The sequence below is a fragment of the Lissotriton helveticus genome, chromosome 4_1 (assembly GCF_964261635.1).
Source record: "Lissotriton helveticus chromosome 4_1, aLisHel1.1, whole genome shotgun sequence".
Taxonomy (NCBI): domain Eukaryota; kingdom Metazoa; phylum Chordata; class Amphibia; order Caudata; family Salamandridae; genus Lissotriton; species Lissotriton helveticus.
This window is the reverse complement of record NC_136063.1, coordinates 973,029,336-973,054,539: the sequence shown is the minus strand read 5'-3', so window position 1 is coordinate 973,054,539 and position 25,204 is coordinate 973,029,336. Positions and strand designations below refer to the sequence as shown.

General features: G+C 35.7%; 11 non-coding genes across 11 annotated transcripts; all 11 read right to left on the bottom strand.

Moving 5' to 3' along the window:
* Positions 1–4,043: 4,043 nt before the first annotated feature.
* On the bottom strand, positions 4,044–4,117 carry TRNAI-AAU (transfer RNA isoleucine (anticodon AAU)). The gene has a single exon. It is a non-coding gene; the product is annotated as a tRNA-Ile (tRNA).
* Positions 4,118–4,906: 789 nt separating this feature from the next.
* On the bottom strand, positions 4,907–4,980 carry TRNAI-AAU (transfer RNA isoleucine (anticodon AAU)). The gene has a single exon. It is a non-coding gene; the product is annotated as a tRNA-Ile (tRNA).
* A 1,439-nt stretch (positions 4,981–6,419) lies between these two features.
* TRNAI-AAU (transfer RNA isoleucine (anticodon AAU)) lies at positions 6,420–6,493 on the bottom strand. The gene has a single exon. It is a non-coding gene; the product is annotated as a tRNA-Ile (tRNA).
* A 6,717-nt stretch (positions 6,494–13,210) lies between these two features.
* Positions 13,211–13,284, bottom strand: TRNAI-AAU (transfer RNA isoleucine (anticodon AAU)). The gene has a single exon. It is a non-coding gene; the product is annotated as a tRNA-Ile (tRNA).
* A 1,651-nt stretch (positions 13,285–14,935) lies between these two features.
* Positions 14,936–15,009, bottom strand: TRNAI-AAU (transfer RNA isoleucine (anticodon AAU)). Its single transcript has one exon. It is a non-coding gene; the product is annotated as a tRNA-Ile (tRNA).
* A 787-nt stretch (positions 15,010–15,796) lies between these two features.
* TRNAI-AAU (transfer RNA isoleucine (anticodon AAU)) lies at positions 15,797–15,870 on the bottom strand. The gene has a single exon. It is a non-coding gene; the product is annotated as a tRNA-Ile (tRNA).
* A 582-nt stretch (positions 15,871–16,452) lies between these two features.
* On the bottom strand, positions 16,453–16,526 carry TRNAI-AAU (transfer RNA isoleucine (anticodon AAU)). The gene has a single exon. It is a non-coding gene; the product is annotated as a tRNA-Ile (tRNA).
* Positions 16,527–18,179: 1,653 nt separating this feature from the next.
* On the bottom strand, positions 18,180–18,253 carry TRNAI-AAU (transfer RNA isoleucine (anticodon AAU)). The gene has a single exon. It is a non-coding gene; the product is annotated as a tRNA-Ile (tRNA).
* Positions 18,254–20,560: 2,307 nt separating this feature from the next.
* Positions 20,561–20,634, bottom strand: TRNAI-AAU (transfer RNA isoleucine (anticodon AAU)). Its single transcript has one exon. It is a non-coding gene; the product is annotated as a tRNA-Ile (tRNA).
* Positions 20,635–24,041: 3,407 nt separating this feature from the next.
* TRNAI-AAU (transfer RNA isoleucine (anticodon AAU)) lies at positions 24,042–24,115 on the bottom strand. Its single transcript has one exon. It is a non-coding gene; the product is annotated as a tRNA-Ile (tRNA).
* A 789-nt stretch (positions 24,116–24,904) lies between these two features.
* Positions 24,905–24,978, bottom strand: TRNAI-AAU (transfer RNA isoleucine (anticodon AAU)). Its single transcript has one exon. It is a non-coding gene; the product is annotated as a tRNA-Ile (tRNA).
* Positions 24,979–25,204: the final 226 nt, after the last annotated feature.

The window sequence follows — 25,204 nt, the reverse complement described above, 5'->3', positions numbered from 1 at the left end:
CCTGATTAAGCCTGCTGACTAGCACCTGGCTATTTCTACCATCATCAAAATCACTTTCTTCCTCCTCTTCCTCTTCCTCGTCCTCAGGCTGAGTATCTCCAGTGTTCTGGTCTTCCTCATCTATCTGGACGACAGGGACAGGGGCATCAGTGTTATCATCTTCAGAGGGAGAGCCTCCTTCTCCAGACATTTTGGGGTCAGGATGGGAGGTCTTTAGAGCTTCAGACTGGTCTAAAAGCTCTCTGAGGTGTACTGTGGTAGGGGTTGGACCCGTCTTGAGACCTCTTAAGGTACACAGCTGCCTCATTTCTTTAAAGTTTAACATAGCAAATTTGGATGGTGCCTTTGGAGGGTCACTCTCAACAGGGACAGGTCCAGTGGACCCCTCTGCTCCAGACATTGCTCTAGTGTGGGTGGATATGTTGCAATCTACCTACACTGGTGTTTTCCTACTAAACCTATCTAGTAGTTGTAGTCAGGGTGTGCTACTCCCTATCCTCTACAACAACTAAGTTCAGTAGAACTTAAGTATACTAGTCTTGTTTTACATGTACCTAACAGGTACCTGTATGATCTTTCAAATGATACTCTCAAAGATTGTAATGGTAAAACAACAGCAAGCTCAAATCCCACCGCTGCCACCAATGTGAGAAGTTGGCCTGGTATATGCTTCTCACTAGTTCTAGTGATCACCTTGTACCATGCCAAGCAACCCTTATGATGATTGGTTGTAAGTCAACCTTATAGACCAGCTATCCTAGTGGTAGCATGGACAAAGCAGTCCTAGGCTAAACTCTGTAAAGGCATGTAAAGCAAGCTGTTTTACCATACACAATCCCCTTGAAGACCAAATGAAAGGACACCACACAGATATATATTGAAAATATATATATATATTTATTTACTACAAATATCCCCTATACCTTTATGAGCACAGAAGCAAATGCGATAAAACAAAACACAGTTTAAATATACAAAAGTTGCACAATATGGATGAGCCCTAGGTGCCACCTAAACCATATACTAAAATAGTGGTATAAGGACCACTAATCGAAAAGGAAATAGGCCTAGGGCCTGGGAAATCGCTGGAGCTGTTCGGGACTAACAGTGAAGAAGTCGGGAAAGGCCCGCGGGACTTGGGTGCAGCGCTTAAAGCACACGCATGCACCAATGCAATGTCAATGGTGCATAAAAGTTATAGAGTTACTGTTTTAGGAACCTTCTGACTGACCTAGAAGGACAAAACTTTAGATCTAGGCACTAGAGGTGTGTACCAGTGTAGGAACACCGGCGTTGCTGAGTTACTTCACCCACAGGAAGCGGGTGTACAGGTGCCAAGTAGTGTCGGGTTTCGTCACGCAGGTCGATGGTGCCTGGAGATGAAGATGCTGCAGGCGGGTCGTCGAGGAGAGTTCCAGTGGATCCAAGGATGGATCTGAAGAGGTGAAGACCTGAAAGCAGAGGGGACAATGTTCAAAGTCACTAGCCAGTGACTACCGTGGAACCAGGATGGAACCAAGCGATGTCGGGTGCCAACAGGTGAAGAGGTGTAGCTTGTCTCCGCAGCCACGTGGACACGAAGACATCGAGGACATCCAGGAGTCAATCACGAGCTGTCCCACAAAGGCTCTAGCTGATGGCAGTGTTGGCAACTTGATTGGAGCACACAGGCCTTGGCTAATGCAAGCCATGCAGGAAATGAAGAATGCTTGTTACTCGGACCAGCAAGGTCAGAGCGGGTGCTCCTTTTCAGGGGAGCGAGGGCCAGTCTAGTGCAACCAGACCAGAAGTGTTGTTTGTAGATTTCGTTGCCAAGGTGGCCACCAGCCAATGGGCTAGCGACTGGGATGACGCGTCAAGTGGCAAAGTGCAAAAGGGCTCCACGCAGATCGTGGAGATGCTGGGGGGCAGATCTTTGATGCAAATGCTGCTCGGTGGTGGGGCTTCTCAAACCCAAAAGCACAGCATCGAGGGTGCCTCGGATGCTGCGCAGTCAGCTTCTCAGGGGTCTTTCAAGATGGCCGGTCCCACGTCTCTCTGTGCCTCCACGGGTCTCTTCTTTTCAGGGACTGTGGATCGGGCTGTGAGATGTCTGGGAATCCAGGTCTTGTTGGGCTCTGGGCTCGGGCTCCAGCGGGAGGCGGCAGCAAAGCAGACATTGAGTTGCTGGTTGGTGCCTGTATTCACAGGGTGGTCACTACTTGGCCACAAGGAAGATTCTCTTCAGTCTTTTGTGCAGCAGAATGTCGAAGTCCAGTTTTCTTCTTAGTTTCAAGTCGAGTTCAGGATGATCTGAAGTCTTGGGACACAGCTCCTACTCTTATTCCAAATCTAGGGGCCGGATTACCTGCTAGGTCCCTCCTCTGGGTGGGACCAGGAAGGGGGGTGGTTACACCCCCTTTCCTTTGTCCAGATTCGCGCCAAGACTGGGGCTGGAGAGCCCCAGCACCGGTTTGAACTGGCATATGCAGAGGGACACCTTGTGTGCCCCAGCCATGTCTCATTCTATTCAGCCCTGTCCTACCCAATACACAAAATCCTGTCTGGGGTGGTGCTAGCACCTCCCAAGGCAGGAAACCCTTTGTCCAAGCCTCCCTCGCTGGAAGGACTCCCAGCAGCAGGAGGTCAGACTTTTGTCTGTGGTGGCAGCATCCATTTTGTGATGCTGAGGCTCATGTTTAACTTTACCCGGGTTTCAGGTTATGTACATGTCGTGTCCCTCTAGAAGGGTGGAATGCTACCCCCGTCACCTGAACTGGTGAGGGGGTAGTATTCCAATTCGTATGACACCTTACTCGACATGTTTTGATAAAGCCAAACCAAAGATAGCATTTAACCGCAAGGTTCATAATGCACTTAAGAGTATATGGTATGGCAGTATCATGGAACAGCTAAAGGACGTGGTTCCGAAAGCTGCAGACAGGCTCAGCTCATGCTAGAGCACCATCTCACATATTTCCAAGCACGCTGCCTCCAGGATTGATGAGGCCTTCCATAGGAGTGGCTGATAGGAACATATGTGTCCATTTTAGGTTAGATATAGACATACTATACATAAGTAAGGGGTGATTACACCGACTTACCCCAGCTGAGTGATCAGCCAGTTGTGTCAAATATAAAGGCCAGGCCAGGGGTGGCATAATACCTGCTGCAGCCCTTGGTAGGCCTTGGAAGCACCTATGCCCTGGGTACCTGGGGTACACTGTTACAGGGGCCAATAAGGTGAATCAGTTTCAATTTCGTAATGCACCTAATGTGCATTGGCATTAATTTAGAGAGAGAACAGCAGGCTGTGGATCTGATTAGCAGGCCCACAGCCACATTAAGTCATAAAACAGTGAAGCAAAATGCAAAAATTTGGGGTGACCATAGGTTAGCAGACCCTACTCTCCTACACAGTGATCAAACCTGTGACCCTGGCGTTATTAGCACCACGTTTTAACCAACTGAGCTATCAGGCGATTTTGCACATCTTCACGAGGACCAGCACAGGATGCAGTGCTAATGATAGTTAAACCGGGAGATTTGGAATGCTTTATTTCAGCTGTTTAATATGAATTATAGTTTCATATTATCAACATGAAGAAACTAATATGACTTCAAAAAAATTGCAATACAAAAAAAGATTACCATACTTAGTGTTAGAATTTTGAACCAATAACGTTTTTTCTACGTGGTTTAGCAATAAATAAATATTCATCACCTATATTCAATTGATTCATCTAATCATTCTATCAGCTTCTGCGCAAAGGACATATAGAGGTAAACATGATACAGAAGAAAATACATCTATTTTCAACATTAAAGGAGCATCAAATATTGGATTGGAGACTCATTGAAAGTATTTCCTTTGCGTCTTTAACTACATGCTCTAACAAACTAAACTAATAGGCTCACTAAATATATAGCATACTATTGAAGAATTAGCAGATGATGAAATGCTACTGATTCCATCCAATCCTTCAAGCAGCGTTTGATCCAAGGAGATAAACAGTCCAAAATGAGACACAAGAAATATTCATCTATTTTCGAACAATGAAACTTGGCCTGTACAGGGATTGAACCTGTGACCTTGGCGTTATTAGCACCATGCTCTAACCAACTGAGCTAACAGGCCATTTTGCACATCTGCGAGTGGTCCAGCACAGGAAGCAGTGCTAATGATAGTTAAACCAGGAGATTTGGAAAGCTTAATTTCAGCTGTTTAATATGAATTATAGTGTCATATTATCAACATGAAGAAACTAATATGACTTCAAAACAATTGCAATACAAAAGAGATTTCCATACTTAGTGTTAGAATTTTGAACCAGTAAAGTTTTTTCCATGTGGTTTAGCAATGAATAAATATTCATCACCTATATTCAATTGATTCATCTAATCATTCTATCAGCTTCTGCGCAAAGGAAATATAGAGGTAAACATGATACAGAAAAAAATACATCTATTTTCAACATTAAAAGAGCATCAAGTATTGGCTTGGCGACTGATTGAAAGTATGTCCTTGGCGTTTTTAACTTCATGCTGTAACAGACTAAACTAATAGTCTCACTAAATATATAGCAGACAATTGAAGATGAAGCAGATGATGAAGATCTACTGATTGTTAATCCGGGATAGTTGGAAAGCTATATTCAGCTGTTTACATCCATAGTATCTTTATATATTATCAACAAGACTAAACAAAAATTATCTCAATAAATTGCAATAAATAAGAGATTTAGTTACTTGGCGTTAGAACTCAGAACCATTCATAGATATTCCAGGCGCTTTAAGAATAGTCATTAATTCTACAATTATATCAAATGTATTCATCCAATCCTTCAAGCAGCGTTTGATCCATGGTGATAAACAGTCCAAAATGAGACACAAGAAAAAAACTCATCTTTTTTCAAATATTTAAACTTGGCCTGTACAGGGATCGAACCTGTGACATTGGCGTTATTAGCACCACGCTCTAACCAACTGAGCTAACAGGCCATTTTGCACATCTTCTGGAGGACCAGCACAGGAAGCAGTGCTAATGATAGTTAAACCGGGAGATTTGGAAAGCTTAATTTCAGCTGTTTAATATGAATTATAGTTTCATATTATCAACATGAAGAAACTAATATGACTTCAAAAAAATAGCAATACAAAAGAGATTTCCATACTTAGTGTTAGAATTTTGAACCAGTAACGTTTTTTCCACGTGGTTTAGCAATAAATAATTATTCATCACCTATATTCAATTGATTCATCTAATCATTCTATAAGCTTCTGTGCAAAGGAAATATAGAGGTAAACATGATACAGAAGAAAATACATCTATTTTAAACATTAAAGGAGCATCAAGTATTGGCTTGGAGACTGATTGAAAGTATGTCCTTTGCGTTTTTAACTTCATGCTCTAACAGACTAAACTAATAGGCTCACAAAATATATCGCATACTATTGAAGAATTAGCAGATGATGAAATGCTACTGATTCCATCCAATCCTTCAAGCAGCGTTTGATCCAAGGAGATAAACAGTCCAAAATGAGACACAAGAAAAATGCATCTTTTTTCAAACAATTAAACTTGTCCTGTCCAAGGATCAAACCTGTGACCTTGGCGTTATTAGCACCACGCTCTAACCAACTGAGCTAACAGGCCATTTTTAACATCTTTTGGAGGACCAGCACAGGAAGCAGTGCTAATGATAGTTAAACCGGGAGATTTGGAAAGCTTAATTTCAGCTGTTTAATATGAATTATAGTTTCATATTATCAACATTAAGAAACTAATGTGACTTCAAAAAAATTGCAATACAAAAGAGATTTTCATACTTAGTGTTAGAATTTTGAAATAACCTTTTTTCCACGTGGTTTAGCAATAAATAAATATTCATCACCTATATTCAATTGATTCATCTAATCATTCTATCAGCTTCTGCGCAAAGGACATATAGAGGTAAACATGATACAGAAGAAAATACATCCATTTTCATCATTAAAGGAGCATCAAGTATTGGCTTGGAGACTGATTGAAAGTATGTCCTTGGCGTTTTTAACTTCATGCTGTAACAGACTAAACTAATAGTCTCACTAAATATATAGCAGACAATTGAAGATGAAGCAGATGATGAAGATCTACTGATTGTTAATACGGGATAGTTGGAAAGCTATATTCAGCTGTTTACATCCATAGTATCTTTATATATTATCAACAAGACTAAACAAAAATGATCTCAATAAATTGCAATAAATAAGAGATTTAGTTACTTGGCGTTAGAACTCAGAACCATTCATAGATATTCCAGGCGCTTTAAGAATAGTCATTAATTCTACAATTATATCAAATGTATTCATCCAATCCTTCAAGCAGCGTTTGATCCATGGTGATAAACAGTCCAAAATGAGACACAAGAAAAACTCATCTTTTTTCAAATATTTAAACTTGGCCTGTACAGGGATCGAACCTGTGACATTGGCGTTATTAGCACCACGCTCTAACCAACTGAGCTAACAGGCCATTTTGCACATCTTCTGGAGGACCAGCACAGGAAGCAGTGCTAATGATAGTTAAACCGGGAGATTTGGAAAGCTTAATTTCAGCTGTTTAATATGAATTATAGTTTCATATTATCAACATGAAGAAACTAATATGACTTCAAAAAAATAGCAATACAAAAGAGATTTCCATACTTAGTGTTAGAATTTTGAACCAGTAACGTTTTTTCCACGTGGTTTAGCAATAAATAATTATTCATCACCTATATTCAATTGATTCATCTAATCATTCTATAAGCTTCTGTGCAAAGGAAATATAGAGGTAAACATGATACAGAAGAAAATACATCTATTTTAAACATTAAAGGAGCATCAAGTATTGGCTTGGAGACTGATTGAAAGTATGTCCTTTGCGTTTTTAACTTCATGCTCTAACAGACTAAACTAATAGGCTCACGAAATATATCGCATACTATTGAAGAATTAGCAGATGATGAAATGCTACTGATTCCATCCAATCCTTCAAGCAGCGTTTGATCCAAGGAGATAAACAGTCCAAAATGAGACACAAGAAAAATGCATCTTTTTTCAAACAATTAAACTTGTCCTGTCCAAGGATCAAACCTGTGACCTTGGCGTTATTAGCACCACGCTCTAACCAACTGAGCTAACAGGCCATTTTTAACATCTTTTGGAGGACCAGCACAGGAAGCAGTGCTAATGATAGTTAAACCGGGAGATTTGGAAAGCTTAATTTCAGCTGTTTAATATGAATTATAGTTTCATATTATCAACATTAAGAAACTAATGTGACTTCAAAAAAATTGCAATACAAAAGAGATTTTCATACTTAGTGTTAGAATTTTGAAATAACCTTTTTTCCACGTGGTTTAGCAATAAATAAATATTCATCACCTATATTCAATTGATTCATCTAATCATTCTATCAGCTTCTGCGCAAAGGACATATAGAGGTAAACATGATACAGAAGAAAATACATCCATTTTCATCATTAAAGGAGCATCAAGTATTGGCTTGGAGACTGATTGAAAGTATGTCCTTGTCGTTTTTAACTTCATGCTCTAACAGACTAAACTAATAGTCTCACTAAATATATAGCATACTATTGAAGATGAAGCATATGATGAAGTCCTACTGATTGTTAATCCGGGATAGTTGGAAAGCTTATATTCAGCTGTTTACATTCATAGTATCTTTATATATTATCAACAAGACTAAACAAAAATGATCTCAATAAATTGCAATAAATAAGAGATTTAGTTACTTGGCGTTAGAACTCAGAACCATTAATAGATATTCCAAGCGGTGGTGTCCTCACATACATCACCAGGGCAATAGGCCCCTTTGCCTTAATGTTGGGGGAGGGTCACGGGGGGGGATGGTGCGTGGGGATTTGGGGGGGATGGACACGGGGGTGTGCTGGGGTAAAAAAAGGGGGAAAAAATTCAGTCAAGGTCATAGAATATTGTGTTGAAATAAATTGTCTTTTTTTCGCTGATGCAATGGTACCATGGTATAATGTAATTTTTGCAATGAATTTAAGTATTTGTCATGGCGAGCTTTAACTTACGAATGTGTTCATTCAATGTATGTGGCCTTAATAAAGTGCATAAACGTAAGCGTGTGATGCATGAAATTCGCTTAATACAACCTGATATAATATGTATTCAAGAGACGCATATACCATGGGCAAAAAGACAAGTCTTGAATGAGCTTGGGTTTATTGTGTTGGCTTCCTCTCAACAATCTACCATAAACAGAGGCGTGGCAATATTGGGATGACGATCTGTAATTGCAACTGGGAAAACTAAAGTAGATAGCTTAGGACGTTGGGCAATCGTGGAATGTGTTATAAGCAATGTTGCTACTACAATCTGTACAGTATATGGTTCCAATATTGATGACGCTGCAGTGATAGAATTTCTAAATGTAGAATTAGCTCTTTGGAGTACCCCATTATTTTTACTGGGGGACTTCAATATTCATGGGGAGCTGAATATTTGGAATCCAAAATTTACCAGATATATAGGCAGGAAACCCAAGGTATTTAGGGCGCTACGTCAACTTCTATATCAGCATGGCTTGATTGATGGATGGCCTGTCGCAAATTCGAGGGATCCTGGCTTTACTTTTTTTTCTTCTCCGCACAAGAAATTTGTGCGAATTGATTATATTTTCATACCCAGACATATGGCACAAGGATCTTGTATGGTAGTCAGGCCACGCATCACATCAGATCATGTTTCAATTGTTATAGATATACCTGTACTCAACACCCAACGAAGTCAAAGATCTTTTACTTTCAATAAGAAACTTTTATTAGATGAAATATATGTGAAACAAGTAATAAATTGGGCCCAGCAATACTTTGAGCTTAACAGAGGCTCTACATCTTATGCAATGGTATGGGACTGCTTCAAGGCAGGATTACGTGGCGAAACTTGCAGTTATGGATGGAGTTTGCAGCAGAAAAAGAAAAATACAATGACACAATTAATTCAAGAATTAATAAATGCAGAACAAGATCTAATGCACGATATTAGATTACACCAAGATAGCACAATTTCTCAAGATAAAGTTGCGAAGTATAAAGCCAAGATAAATGGGGCTTGGAGCCAGGATATAGCACAGCAATACAAGGCTTTTCGTGCAGAAAGATATGAATATGGGGAAAATGTGGGCAGATGTCTAGCTCAAAGAATGCGGGGGAGACAGTCTATACAGCGTATAATCTCAATAGAAAATAATCAGGGCATCCTAATTGAGTCATCCGAAGGGATTCTACAGGTTTTTTTATGAGTATTATACAAACCTTTATACCCAAGAAAATTTCTCATTTGATCAACTTGATCAATATATAGATAAACTTGAATTGTCACAATTAGACTCAGCACAGCAGGAACAACTAGAGCTCCCAATTACAATTGAGGAATTAGAGACTTCTCTGAAAGAACTGGCCCTGGGGAAAGCCTGTGGCCCTGATAAACTCCCGCTAGAAATTTATCAAATACTATTCCCCATAATTAAGAATGATATGCTTGCAACATTCGTAGAAGCCCAAAATGGCTATCCACCGCCATCATGGGCAAATGCAAGCATAGTTATATTTCGCAAAAAAGATAAACCTTCGCACTTACCCGGGTCATACCGTCCTATCTCACTTATAAACGCTGATGCGAAATTATATTCCAAAATCTTTGCCAATCGATTAAGCCAAATTGTTCCAATTTTAGTCTCTGAACAACAGCACGGCTTTCTCCCAGATCGCAGTACGATTAATCATATACATAGGGTTATTGCAACTTTAGATTATGCTACCGCAAATCATTTGGAAAGCGTTCGATCGCGTTTAATGGGTATTTTTATGGACGATCTTGGAGAAAATGGGATTTGGACGACGGTTTATATCCGCTTTACAAATTATGTACAGATATCCGAGGGCCAAGATATGTATTTCGGGGCAAGAGTCAATGGCAGTTAAAATCACGCGGGGTACACGGCAGGGGTGTCCCTGCTCACCTCTTCTATTTGCCATGTATATAGAACCATTATTAAAGGCATTAATGTCATCCCAACATATACAGTCCATGGTCTTGCCTGGAGGTAATATACGTGTGTTAGCGTATGCTGACGACATTGCAGTAATAACATCTGACCCGGAGTCTGCATTAATTGAAATAGAAAATCTGACTCGTGAATTTGGCAACGTGTCAGGGTACAAACTCAATATCCAGAAGACACAAGTTATATGTTCAGCAGGATTATGCACCAATGATAGTAGAGTCACTCTAGAGGCCAAATACTTAGGCATTAAAATCAGACTGTTACCTCAACAGCTAGTTATGGTAAATTGGTCAGATATACTAATTTCAGTTAAAAGTCAATTAGAGAAAATTGAATGTTTACATTTATCACTGGTTGGGAGACGTAATGTCTTAAAAATGACTATTCTACCGAAAGTTCTATATTATTTTCGAGCAATACCATTGGAGATATCCAAATTACAATTGAGCAAACTGCAGTCTATAACTGATCGTTTTCTATGGGGTTGGAAGTCCTCGCGGAGAGCATCTAAATACATGACATTACCAATCTTAAGTGGGGGTTGGGGAGTTCCGAATTTTGCATTATATTATTTGGCATGTTTAATGCAAAATATTAAATAGTTTTCAATAGGTGGAACTCCACCTATATTTGAAAGCCCCGATATCTACTCTCTCTTACTTGGCCCACAATCTCGGCAAATGTTGCTTCGGTTTTTAGAACCAAGCTATTATAAAAGAACGAGATTTAAACTCATAATGTCCGCCTTTAAAGGATGGCGAGCTATACGGAAGCTTATTTCATTAAGACGTATTAATTTTTACACTCCATGTAATTCTATGGAATTGCTTCCATTGATATTCAGGGATCGTATTATGGGTATATGGCGGGAAAAAGGTATAACAACCATTGGCGACATGGTTAAAAATGGCACATTTGTCGTATTTCAGGAGTTAAAAGAGGAGTATAATCGTTCCCAACATGATTTTTTCAAATATCTGCAAATACGGAATTTTATCTTTACACATCCAAATATTGTACCACTCTGTCATAATGAATTTATGGAAATACTAAAAAAAACAACACGCATAGGGATTATATATAACTATTTCTCAAACTTACAGCAGGACGATATGGAACAGCAGGAATTAAAATGGTGCACGAGACTAGGCACATCTGTAGTACCTTTTCACGAATCAATATGTATGGCCGATAAAATTATTTTATCTGCCAACCTATATTCACAACATTACAAAACTTTATTTAATCTTTATCATACACCACTTAAAATGTTAAAATGGAGCAGTGGCAACAATGGGAAATGCTATAGATGTCAATGTGATCTAGCAGATATTATGCACATCTTCTCAGACTGCCTTATACTAAAACCGTTTTTTGTATCCATAGAAACTTTACTAGCACATATTACAAAATGCGATGTAAAAATCTCAAGAGAGATGATTATTTTTGGTTTATCAAATGATAATGAAGTGTTTTCAGGTTATCAAGAAAATAGATATATTATATTTATGGCTATGGCTGTAGCTCGCCTTTGTATATCATCGATGTGGTTAAAGCCTGAAGCACCTACATATGAAATGTGGCGAGCAAAGTTTTATAATATTTTTTATTTAGAATTTAATCTATATCGCATTAAATCAATTGTGAAAAGGCGTAGAGGTTACAAAATTTGGAAGACTTTGATAGAATATTTGGATCACCAGTGACTATTATTCCTGCTATCAAATGAGATAATCTGTATAGCAGTTATTTATTTTATGTTAAATCACTTTACTGTTTATATCTTGATTTATTAATTCTGAAAATGCAAATTTTTATATGTTGTTTGGGATATGATATAATCTCTGTGTATGTTTATTTTCTGGTATATATGGCCTTGAACTGAATCAATAAAAATAAATAAAAAAAAAAAAGAAAACATTACCCTGAACAGGAAAAATGGTTATTCCTTAAAGTGGACCAATGTGGTCCCTGAGAATTTTCTCCTAATTTAATAAAGGAATGTGAATTCAAAAAAATAAATAAAAAAAATACATCTATTTTCAACATTAAAGGAGCATCAAGTATTGGATTGGAGACTGATTGAAAGTATGTCCTTTGCGTTTTTAACTACATGCTCTAACAGACTAAACTAATAGGTTCACTAAATATATAGCATACTATTGAAGAATTAGCAGATGATGAAATGCTACTGATTCCATCCAATCCTTCAAGCAGCGTTTGATCCAAGGAGTTAAACAGTCCAAAATGAGACACAAGAAAAATTCATCAATTTTACAATCAATTAAACTTGGCCTATACAGGGATCGATCCTGTGACCTTGGTGTTATTAGCACGCGCTCTAACCATCTGAGCTAACAGGCCATTTTGCACAACTACATGGAGGTCCAGCATATGAAGAAGGGCAAATGATAGTTAACCCAGGAGATTTGGAAAGCTTAATTTCAGCAGTTTACCATGAAGTTATAGTTATATATTATCAACATGAAGAAACTAATATGACTTAAAAAAAATTACAATACAAAAAAGATTTTCATACTTAGTGTTAAAACTTAGAACCATTAAAGTTTTTTCCGTGCGGTTAAGCAATAAATAAATATTCATCACCTATATTGAATTGATTCATCTCATCATTTTATCAGCTTCTCCTCAAAGGAAATATAGAGATAAACATGATACAGTAGAAAATACATCTATTTTCAATATTAAAGGAGCATCAAGTATTGGCTTGGAGACTGATTGAAAGTATGTCCTTGGCGTTTTTAACTTCATGCTCTAACAGACTAAACTAATAGTCTCACTAAATATATAGCATACTATTGAAGATGAAGCAGATGATGAAGTCCTACTAATTGTTAATCCGGGATAGTTGGAAAGCTTATATTCAGCTGTTTACATTCATAGTATCTTTATATATTATCAACAAGACTAAACAAAAATAATCTCAATAAATTGCAATAAATAAGAGATTTAGTTACTTGGCGTTAGAACTTAGAACCATAATAGATATTCCAGGCGCTTTAAGAATAGTAATTAATTCTACAATTATATCAAATGTATTCATCCAATCCTTCAAGCAGCGTTTGTTCCAAGGAGATAAACAGTCCAAAATGAGACACAATAAAAATTCATCTTTTTTCAAACACTTAAACTTGGCCTGTACAGGGATCGAACTTGTGACCTTGGCGTTATTAGCACCATGCTCTAACCAACTGAGCTAACAGGCCAATTTGCACAACCTCTGGAGAACCAGCACAGGAAGCAGTGCTAATGATAGTTCAACCGGGAGATTTGGAAAGCCTAATTTCAGCTGTTTAATATGAATTAAGTTTCATATTATCAACATGAAGAAACTAATATGACTTCAAAAAAATTGCAATACAAAAGAGATTTCCATACTTATTGTTAGAATTTTTAACCAGTAAGGTTTTTCCATGTGGTTTAGCAATAAATAAATATTCATCACCTATATTCAATTGATTCATCTAATCATTCTATCAGCTTCTGCGCAAAGGAAATATAGAGGCAAACATGATACAGAAGAAAATACATCTGTTTTCATCATTAAAGGAGCATCAAGTATTGGCTTGGAGACTGATTGAAAGTATGTCCTTGCCGTTTTTAACTTCATGCTCTAACAGACTAAACTAATAGTTTCACTAAATATATAGCATACTATTGAAGATGAAGCAGAAGATGAAGTCCTACTGATTGTTAATCCGGGATAGTTGGAAAGCTTATATTCAGCTGTTTACATTCATAGTACCTTTATATGTTATCAACAAGACTAAACAAAAATGATCTCAATAAATTGCAATAAATAAGAGATTTAGTTACTTGACGTTAGAACTCAGAACCATTAATAGATATTCCAGGTGCTTTAAGAATAGTAATTAATTCTACAAATATATCAAATGTATTCATCCAATCCTTCAAGCAGCGTTTGATCCAAGGAGATAAACAGTCCAAAACGAGACACAAGAAAAATTCATCTTTTTTCAAACATTTAAACTTGGCCTGTAAAGGGATCAAACCTGTGACCTTGGCGTTATTAGCACAACGCTCTAACCATCCGAGCTAACACGCCATTTTGCACAACAATCTGGAGGTCCAGCATTTGAAGAAGGGCAAATGATAATTAACCCAGGAGATTTGGAAAGCTTAATTTCAGCAGCTTACCATGAAGTTATAGTTATATATTATCAACATGAAGAAACTAATATGAATTTAAAAAAAGTACAATACAAAAGAGATTTTCATACTTAGTGTTAGAACTTAGAACCATTAAAGTTTTTTCCGTGCGGTTAAACAATAAATAAATATTCATCACCTATATTGAATTGATTCATCTCATCATTTTATCAGCTTCTCCTCAAAGGAAATATAGAGATAAACATGATACAGTAGAAAATACATCTATTTTCAACATTAAAGGAGCATCAAGTATTGGCTTGGAGACTGATTGAAAGTATGTCTTTGGCGTTTTTAACTTCATGCTCTAACAGACTAAACTAATAGTCTCACTAAATATATAGCATACTATTGAAGATGAAGCAGATGATGAAGTCCTACTGATTGTTAATCCGGGATAGTTGGAAAGCTTATATTCAGCTGTTTACATCCATAGTATCTTTATATATTATCAACAAGACTAAACAAAAATGATCTCAATAAATTGCAATAAATAAGAGATTTAGTTACTTGGCGTTAGAACTCAGAACCATTAATATATATTCCATGCGCTTTAAGAATAGTAATTAATTCTACAATTATATCAAATGTATTCATCCAATCCTTCAAGCAGCATTTTGATCCAAGGAGATAAACAGTCCAAAATGAGACACAAGAAAAACTCATCTTTTTTCAAATAATTAAACTCGGCCTGTACAGGGATCGAACCTGTGACCTTGGCGTTATTAGCACCACGCTCTAACCAACTGAGCTAACAGGCCATTGTGCACATCTTCTGGAGGACCAGCACAGGAAGCAGTGCTAATGATATTTAAACCGGGAGATTTGGAAAGCTTAATTTCAGCTGTTTAATATGAATTATAGTTTCATATTATCAACATGAAGAAACTAATATGACTTCAAAGAAATTGCAATACAAAATGGATTTCCATACTTAGTGTTAGAATTTTTAACCAGTAAGGTTTTTCCATGTGGTTTAGCAATAAATAAATATTCATCACCTATATTCAATTGATTCATCTAATCATTCTATCAGCTTCTGCGCAAAGGAAATATAGAGGCAAACATGATACAGAAGAAAATACATCTGTTTTCATCATTAAAGGAGCATCAAGTATTGGCTTGGAGACTGATTGAAAGTATGTCCTTGCCGTTTTTAACTTCATGCTCTAACAGACTAAACTAATAGTTTCACTAAATATATAGCATACTATTGAAGATGAAGCAGAAGATGAAGTCCTACTGATTGTTAATCCGGGATAGTTGGAAAGCTTATATTCAGCTGTTTACATTCATAGTATCATTATATATTATCAACAAGACTAAACAAAAATGATCTCAATAAATTGCAATAAATAAGAGATTTAGTTACTTGGCGTTAGAACTTAGAACCATTAATAGATATTCCAGGCGCTTTAAGAATAGTAATTAATTCTACAATTATATCAAATGTATTCATCCAATCCTTCAAGCGGCGTTTGATCCAAGGAGATAAACAGTCCAAAATGAGACACAAGAAAAATTCATCTTTTTTCAAACAATTAAAAATGGCCTGTACAGGGATCGAACCTGTGACCTTGTCGTTATTAGCACCACGCTCTAACCAACTGAGCTAACAGGCCATTTTTCAAATTTTTTGTAGGACCAGCTCAGGAAGCAGTGCTAATGATAGTTAAACCAGGAGATTTGGAAAGCTTAATTTCAGCAGTTTAATATAAATTATAGTTTCATATTATCAACATGAAGAAACTAATATGACTTCAAACAAAATTGCAATACAAAAGAGATTTCCATACTTAGTGTTAGAATTTTGAACCAGTAAAGTTTTTTCCACGTGGTTTAGTAATAAATAAATATTCATCACCTATATTCAATTGATTCATCTAATCATTCTATCAGCTTCTGCGCAAAGGAAATATAGAGGTAAACATGATACAGAAGAAAATACATCTATTTTCAACATTAAAGGAGCATCAAGTATTGGCTTGGAGACTGATTGAAAGTATGTCCTTTGCGTTTTTAACTTCATGCTCTAACAGACTAAACTAATAGGCTCACTAAATATATAGCATACTATTGAAGAATTAGCAGATGATGAAGTGCTACTGATTCCATCCAATCCTTCAAGCAGCGTTTGATCCTAGGAGATAAACAGTCCAAAATGAGACACAAGAAAAACACATCTTTTTTCAAACAATTAAAGTTGGCCTGTACAGGGATCGAACCTGTGACCTTGGCGTTATTAGCACCACACTCTAACCATCTGAGCTAACAGGCCATTTTGCACAACTACTTGGAGGTCCAGCATATGAAGAAGGGCAAATGATAGTTAACCCAGGAGATTTGGAAAGCCTAATTTCAGCTGTTTAATATGAATTATAGTTTCATATTATCAAAATGAAGAAACTAATATGACTTCAAATAAATTGCAATACAAAAGAGATTTTCATACTTAGTGTTAGAACTTAGAACCATTAACGTTTTTTCCATGTGGTTAAGCAATAAATACATATTCATCACCTATATTGAATTGATTCATCTAATCATTTTATCCTCTTCGCCTCAATGGTAATATAGAGATAAACATGATACAGTAGAAAATACATCTATTTTCAACATTAAAGGAGCATCAAGTATTGGCTTGGAGACTGATTGAAAGTATGTCCTTGACGTTTTTAACTTCATGCTCTAACAGACTAAACGTATAGTCTCACTAAATATATAGCATACTATTGAAGATGAAGCAGATGATGAAGTCCTAATGATTGTTAATTCGGGATAGTTGGAAAGCTGATATTCAGCTGTTTACATTCATAGTATCTTTATATGTTATCAACAAGACTAAACAAAAATGATCTCAATAAATTGCAATAAATAAGAGATTTAGTTACTTGGCGTTAGAACTTAGAACCATTAATAGATATTCCAGGTGCTTTAAGAATAGTAATTAATTCTACAATTATATCAAATGTATTCATCCAATCCTTCAAGCAGCGTTTGATCCAAGGAGATAAACAGTCCAAAATGAGACACAAGAAAAATTCATCTTTTTTCAAACATTTAAACTTGGCCTGTACAGGGATCAAACCTGTGACCTTGGCGTTATTAGCACAACGCTCTAACCATCCAAGCTAACACGCCATTTTGCACAACAATCTGGAGGAACAGCATTTGAAGAAGGGCAAATGATAGTTAACCCAGGAGATTTGGAAAGCTTAATTTCAGCAGCTTACCATGAAGTTATAGTTATATATTATCAACATGAAGAAACTAATATGACTTCAAAAAAAGTACAATACAAAAGAGATTTTCATACTTAGTGTTAGAACTTAGAACCATTAACGTTTTTTCCACGTGGTTAAGCAATAAATAAATATTCATCACCTATATTGAATTGATTCATCTAATCATTTTATCAGCTTCTCCTCAAAGGAAATATAGAGATAAACACGATACAGTAGAAAATACATCTATTTTCAACATTAAAGGAGCATCAAGTATTGGCTTGGAGACTGATTGAAAGTATGTCCTTGCCGTTTTTAACTTCATGCTCTAAAAGACTAAACTAATAGTCTCACTAAATATATAGCTTACTGTTGAAGATGAAGCAGATGATGAAGTCCTACTGATTGTTAATCCGGGATAGTTGGAAAGCTTATATTCAGCTGTTTACATTCATAGTATCTTTATATATTATCAACAAGACTAAACAAAAATGATCTCAATAAATTGCAATAAATAAGAGATTTAGTTACTTGGCGTTAGAACTTAGAACCATTAATAGATAATCCAGGCGCTTTAAGAATAGTAATTAGTTCTACAATTATATCAAATGTTTTCATCCTATCCTTCAAGCAGCGTTTTATCCAAGGAGATAAACAGTCCAAAATGAGACACAAGAAAAATTCATCTTTTTTCAAACAATTAAACTAGGCCTGTACAGGGATCGAACCTGTGACCTTGGCGTTATTAGCACCACGCTCTAACCAACTGAGCTAACAGGCCATTTTGAACATCTTCCGGAGGACCAGCACAGGAAGCAGTGCTAATGATAGTTAAACCGGGAGATTTAGAAAGCTTAATTTCAGCTGTTTAATATAAATTATAGTTTCATATTATCAACATGAAGAAACTAATATGACTTCAAACAAATTGCAATACAAAAAAGATTTCCATACTTAGTGTTAGAATTTTGAACCAATAACGTTTTTTCTACGTGGTTTAGCAATAAATAAATATTCATCACCTATATTCAATTGATTCATCTAATCATTCTATCAGCTTCTGCGCAAAGGACATATAGAGGTAAACATGATAAAGAAGAAAATACATCTATTTTCAACATTAAAGGAGCATCAAGTATTGGATTGGAGACTGATTGAAAGTATTTCCTTTGCGTCTTTAACTACATGCTCTAACAGACTAAACTATTAGGCTCACTAAATATATAGCATACTATTGAAGAATTAGCGGGTGATGAAATGCTACTGATTCCATCCAATCCTTCAAGCAGCGTTTGATCCAAGGAGATAAACAGTCCAAAATGAGACACAAGAAAAATTAATCTTTTTTCGAACAATTAAACTTGATCTGTACAGGGATTGAACCTGTGACCTTGGCGTTATTAGCACCACGCTCTAACCAACTGAGCTAACATTCCATTTTGCCCATCTGCCAGGGGTCCAGCACAGGAAGCAGTGCTAATGATAGTTAAACCGGGAGATTTGGAAAGCTTAATTTCAGCTGTTTAATATGAATTATAGTTTCATATTATCAACATGAAGAAACTAATATGACTTCAAAACAATTGCAATACAAAAGAGATTTTCATACTTAGTTTTAGAACTTAGAACCATTAACGTTTTTTCCATGTGGTTAAGCAATGAATACATATTGATCACCTATATTGAATTGATTCATCTGATCATTTTATCCGCTTCTCCTCAATGGAAATATAGAGATAAACATGATACAGTAGAAAATACATCTATTTTCAACATTAAAGGAGCATCAAGTATTGGCTTGGAGACTGATTGAAAGTATGTCCTTGACGTTTTTAACTTCATGCTCTAACAAACTAAACTTATAGTCTCACTAAATATACAGCATACAATTGAAGATGAAGCAGATGATGAAGTCCTACTGATTGTTAATCCGGGATAGTTGGAAAGCTGATATTCAGCTGTTTACATTCATAGTATCTTTATATGTTATCAACAAGACTAAACAAAAATGATCTCAATAAATTGCAATAAATAAGAGATTTAGTTACTTGGCGTTAGAACTTAGAACCTTTAATAGATATTCCAGGTGCTTTAAGAATAGTAATTAATTCTACAATTATATCAAATGTATTCATCCAATCCTTCAAGCAGCGTTTGATCCAAGGAGATAAACAGTCCAAAATGAGACACAAGAAAAATTCATCTTTTTTCAAACAATTAAACTTGGCCTGAACAGGGATCAAACCTGTGACCTTGGCGTTATTAGCACAACACTCTAACCATCTGAGCTAACATGCCATTTTGCACAACAAACTGGAGGTCCAGCATTTGAAGAAGGGCAAATGATAGTTAACCCAGGAGATTTGGTAAGCTTAATTTCAGCAGTTAACCATGAAGTTATAGTTATATATTATCAACATGAAGAAACTAATATGACTTCAAAAAAATTACAATACAAAAGAGATTTTCATACTTAGTGTTAGAACTTAGAACCATTAACGTTTTTTCCACGTGGTTAAGCAATAAATAAATATTCATCACCTATATTGAATTGATTCATCTAATCATTTTATCAGCTTCTCCTCAAAGGAAATATAGAGATAAACACGATACAGTAGAAAATACATCTATTTTCAACATTAAAGGAGCATCAAGTATTGGCTTGGAGACTGATTTAAAGTATGTCCTTGCCGTTTTTAACTTCATGCTCTAACAGACTAAACTAATAGTCTCACTAAATATATAGCATACTGTTGAAGATGAAGCAGATGATGAAGTCCTACTGATTGTTAATCCGGGATAGTTGGAAAGCTTATATTCAGCTGTTTACATTCATATTATCTTTATATATTATCAACAAGACTAAACAAAAATGATCTCAATAAATTGCAATAAATAAGAGATTTAGTTACTTGGCGTTAAAACTTAGAACCATTAATAGATATTCCAGGCGCTTTAAGAATAGTAATTAGTTCTACAATTATATCAAATGTATTCATCCTATCCTTCAAGCAGATTTTGATCCAAGGAGATAAACAGTCCAAAATGAGACACAAGAAAAAGTCATCTTTTTTCTAACAATTAAAGTTGGCCTGTACAGGGATTGAACCTGTGACCTTGGCGTTATTAGCACCACACTCTTACCAACTGAGCTAACAGGCCATTTTGCACATCTGCTAGTGGTCCAGCACAGGAAGCAGTGCTAATGATAGTTAAACCGGGAGATTTGGAAAGCTTAATTTCAGCTGTTTAATATGAATTATAGTGTCATATTATCAACATGAAGAAACTAATATGACTTCAAAACAATTGCAATACAAAAGAGATTTCCATACTTAGTGTTAGAATTTTGAACCAGTAACGTTTTTTCCACGTGGTTTAGCAATAAATAAATATTCATCACCTATATTCAATTGATTCATCTAATCATTCTATCAGCTTCTGCGCAAAGGAAATATAGAGGTAAACATGATACAGAAAAAAATACATATATTTTCAACATTAAAAGAGCATCAAGTATTGGCTTGGCGACTGATTGAAAGTATGTCCTTGGCGTTTTTAACTTCATGCTGTAACAGACTAAACTAATAGTCTCACTAAATATATAGCAGACTATTGAAGATGAAGCAGATGATGAAGATCTACTGATTGTTAATCCGGGATAGTTGGAAAGCTATATTCCGCTGTTTACATTCATAGTATCTTTATATATTATCAACAAGACTAAACAAAAATTATCTCAATCAATTGCAATAAATAAGAGATTTAGTTACTTGGCGTTAGAACTCAGAACCATTCATAGATATTCCAGGCGCTTTAAGAATAGTAATTAATTCTACAATTATATCAAATGTATTCATCCAATCCTTCAAGCAGCGTTTGATCCATGGTGATAAACAGTCCAAAATGAGACACAAGAAAAACTCATCTTTTTTCAAATATTTAAACTTGGCCTGTACAGGGATCGAACCTGTGACAATAGCGTTATTAGCACCACGCTCTAACCAACTGAGCTAACAGGCCATTTTGCACATCTTCTGGAGGACCAGCACAGGAAGCAGTGCTAATGATAGTTAAACCGGGAGATTTGGAAAGCTTAATTTCAGCTGTTTAATATGAATTATAGTTTCATATTATCAACATGAAGAAACTAATATGACTTCAAAAAAATAGCAATACAAAAGAGATTTCCATACTTAGTGTTAGAATTTTGAACCAGTAACGTTTTTTCCACGTGGTTTAGCAATAAATAATTATTCATCACCTATATTCAATTGATTCATCTAATCATTCTATCAGCTTCTGCGCAAAGGAATTATAGAGGTAAACATGATACAGAAGAAAATACATATATTTTCAACATTAAAGGAGCATCAAGTATTGGCTTGGAGACTGATTGAAAGTATGTCCTTTGCGTTTTTAACTTCATGCTCTAACAGACTAAACTAATAGGCTCACTAAATATATAGCATACTATTGAAGAATTAGCAGATGATGAAATGCTACTGATTCCATCCAATCCTTCAAGCAGCGTTTGATCCAAGGAGATAAACAGTCCAAAATCAGACACAAGAAAAATTCATCTTTTTTCAAAATATTAAACTTGGCCTGTAAAGGGATCGAACCTGTGACCTTGGCGTTATTAGCACCACGCTCTAACCAACTGAGCTAACAGGCTAATTTGCACATCTTCTGGAGGTCCAGCACAGGAAACAGTGCTAATGATAGTTAAACCGGGAGATTTGGAAAGCTTAATTTCAGCTGTTTAATATGAATTATAGTTTCATATTATCAACATGAAGAAACTAATATGACTTCAAAAAAATTGCAATACAAAATAGATTTCCATACTTAGTGTTATAATTTTGAACCAGTAACTTTTTTTCCATGTGGTTTAGCAATAAATAAATATTCATCACCTATATTCAATTGATTCATCTAATCATTCTATCAGCTTCTGCGCAAAGGAAATATAGAGGTAAACATGATACAGAAGAAAATACATCTGTTTTCATCATTAAAGGAGCATCAAGTTTTGACTTGGAGAATGATTGAAAGTATGTCCTTGGCGTTTTTAGCTTCATGCTCTAACAGACTAAACTAATAGTCTCACTAAATATATAGCATACTATTGAAGATGAAGCAGATGATGAAATGCTACTGATTCCATCCAATCCTTCAAGCAGCGTTTGATCCAAGGAGATAAACAGTCCAAAATGAGACACAAGAAAAATTCATCTTTTTTCAAACAATTAAACTTGTCTGTACAGGGATCAAACCTGTCACCTTGGCGTTATTAGCACCACGCTCTAACCATCTGAGCTAACAGGCCATTTTGCACAACTACCTGGAGGTCCAGCATATGAAGAAGGTCAAATGATAGTTAACCCAGGAGATTTGGAAAGCTTAATTTCAGCAGTTTACCATGAAGTTATAGTTATATATTATCAACATGAAGAAACTAATATGACTTCAAAAAAATTACAATACAAAAGAGATTGTCATACTTAGTTTTAGAACTTAGAACCATTAACGTTTTTTCCATGTGGTTAAGCAATAAATAAATATTCATCACCTATATTGAATTGATTCATCTAATCATTTTATCAGCTTCTCCTCAAAGGAAATATAGAGATAAACATGATACAGTAGAAATTACATCTATTTTCAACATCAAAGGAGCATCAAGTATTGGCTTGGAGACTGATTGAAAGTATGTCCTTGGCGTTTTTAACTTCATGCTCTAACAGACTAAACTAATAGGCTGACTAAATATATAGGATACTATTGAAGAATTAGCAGATGATGAAATGCTACTGTTTCCATCCAATCCTTCAAGCAGCGTTTGATCCAAGGAGGTAAACAGTCCGAAATGAGACACAAGAAAAATTCATATTTTTTCAAACAATTAAACTTGGCCTGTACAGGGATTGAACCTGTGACAATGGTGTTACTAGCACCAAGCTCTAACCACCTGAGCTAACATGACCTTTTGCTAATCTTCTGGAGGACCAGCACAGGAAGCAGTGCTAATGATAGTTAAACCGGGAGATTTGGAAAGCTTAATTTCAGCTGTTTAATATGAATTATAGTTTCATATTATCAACATGAAGAAACTAATATGATTTCAAAAAAATTGCAATACAAAAGAGATTTCCATACTTAGTGTTAGAATTTTGAACCAGTAAAGTTTTTTCCACGTGGTTTAGCAAGAAATAAATATTCATCACCTATATTCAATTGATTCATCTAATCATTCTATCAGCTTCTGCGCAAAGGACATATAGAGGTAAGCATGATACAGAAGAAAATACATCTATTTTCAACATTAAAGGAGCATCAAGTATTGGCTTGGAGACTGATTGAAAGTATGTCCTTTGTGTTTTTAACTTCATGCTCTAACAGACTAAACTAATAGGCTCACTAAATATTAGCATACTATTGAAGAATTAGCAGATGATGAAATGCTACTGATTCCATACAATCCTTCAAGCAGCGTTTGATCCAAGGAGATAAACAGTCCAAAATGAGACACAAGAAAAATTAGTCTATTTTCAAACCATTGAACTTGGCCTGTACAGGGATCGAACCTGTGACCTTGGCGTTATTAGCACCACGCTCTAACCATCTGAGCTAACAGGCCATTTTGCACAACTACCTGGAGGTCCAGCATATGAAGAAGGTCAAATGATAGTTAACCCAGGAGATTTGGAAAGCTTAATTTCAGCAGTTTACCATGAAGTTATAGTTATATATTATCAACATGAAGAAACTAATATGACTTCAAAAAAATTACAATACAAAAGAGATTTTCATACTTAGTGTTAGAACTTAGAACCATTAACGTTTTTTCCATGTGGTTAAGCAATAGATAAATATTCATCACCTATATTGAATTGATTCATCTAATCATTTTATCAGCTTCTCCTGAAAGGAAATATAGAGATAAACATGATGCAGTAGAAAATACATCTATTTTCAACATTAAAGGAGCATCAAGTATTGGCTTGGACACTGATTGAAAGTATGTCCTTTTCGTTTTTAACTTCATGCACTAACAGACTAAACTAATAGTCTCACTAAATATATAAGTACTATTGAAGATGAAGCAGATGATGAAGTCCTTCTGATTGTTAATCTGAGATAGCTGGAAAGCTTATATTCAGCTGTTTACATTCATAGTATCTTTATATATTATCAACAAGACTAAACAAAAATGATCTCAATAAATTGCAATAAATATGAGATTTAGTTACTTGGCGTTAGAACTTAGAACCATTAATATATATTCCAGGTGCTTTAAGAATAGTAATTAATTCTACAATGATATCAAATGTATTAATCCAATCCTTCAAGCAGCGTTTGATCCAAGGAGATAAACAGTCCAAAATGAGACACAAGAAAAATTCATCTTTTTTCAAACAATTAAACTTGGCCTGTACAGGGATCGAACCTGTAACCTTGGCGTTATTAACACAACGCTCTAACCAACTGAGCTAACAGGCCATTTTGCGCATCTTCCGGAGGACCAGCACATGAAGAAGTGCTAATGATAGTTAAACCGGGAGATTTGGAAAGCTTAATTTCAGCTGTTTAATATGAATTATAGTTTCATATATTCAACATGAAGAAACTTATATGACTTCCAAAAAATTGCAATACAAAAGAGATTTCCATACTTAGTGTTAGAATTTTGAACCAGTAACGTTTTTTCCACGTGGTTTAGCAATAA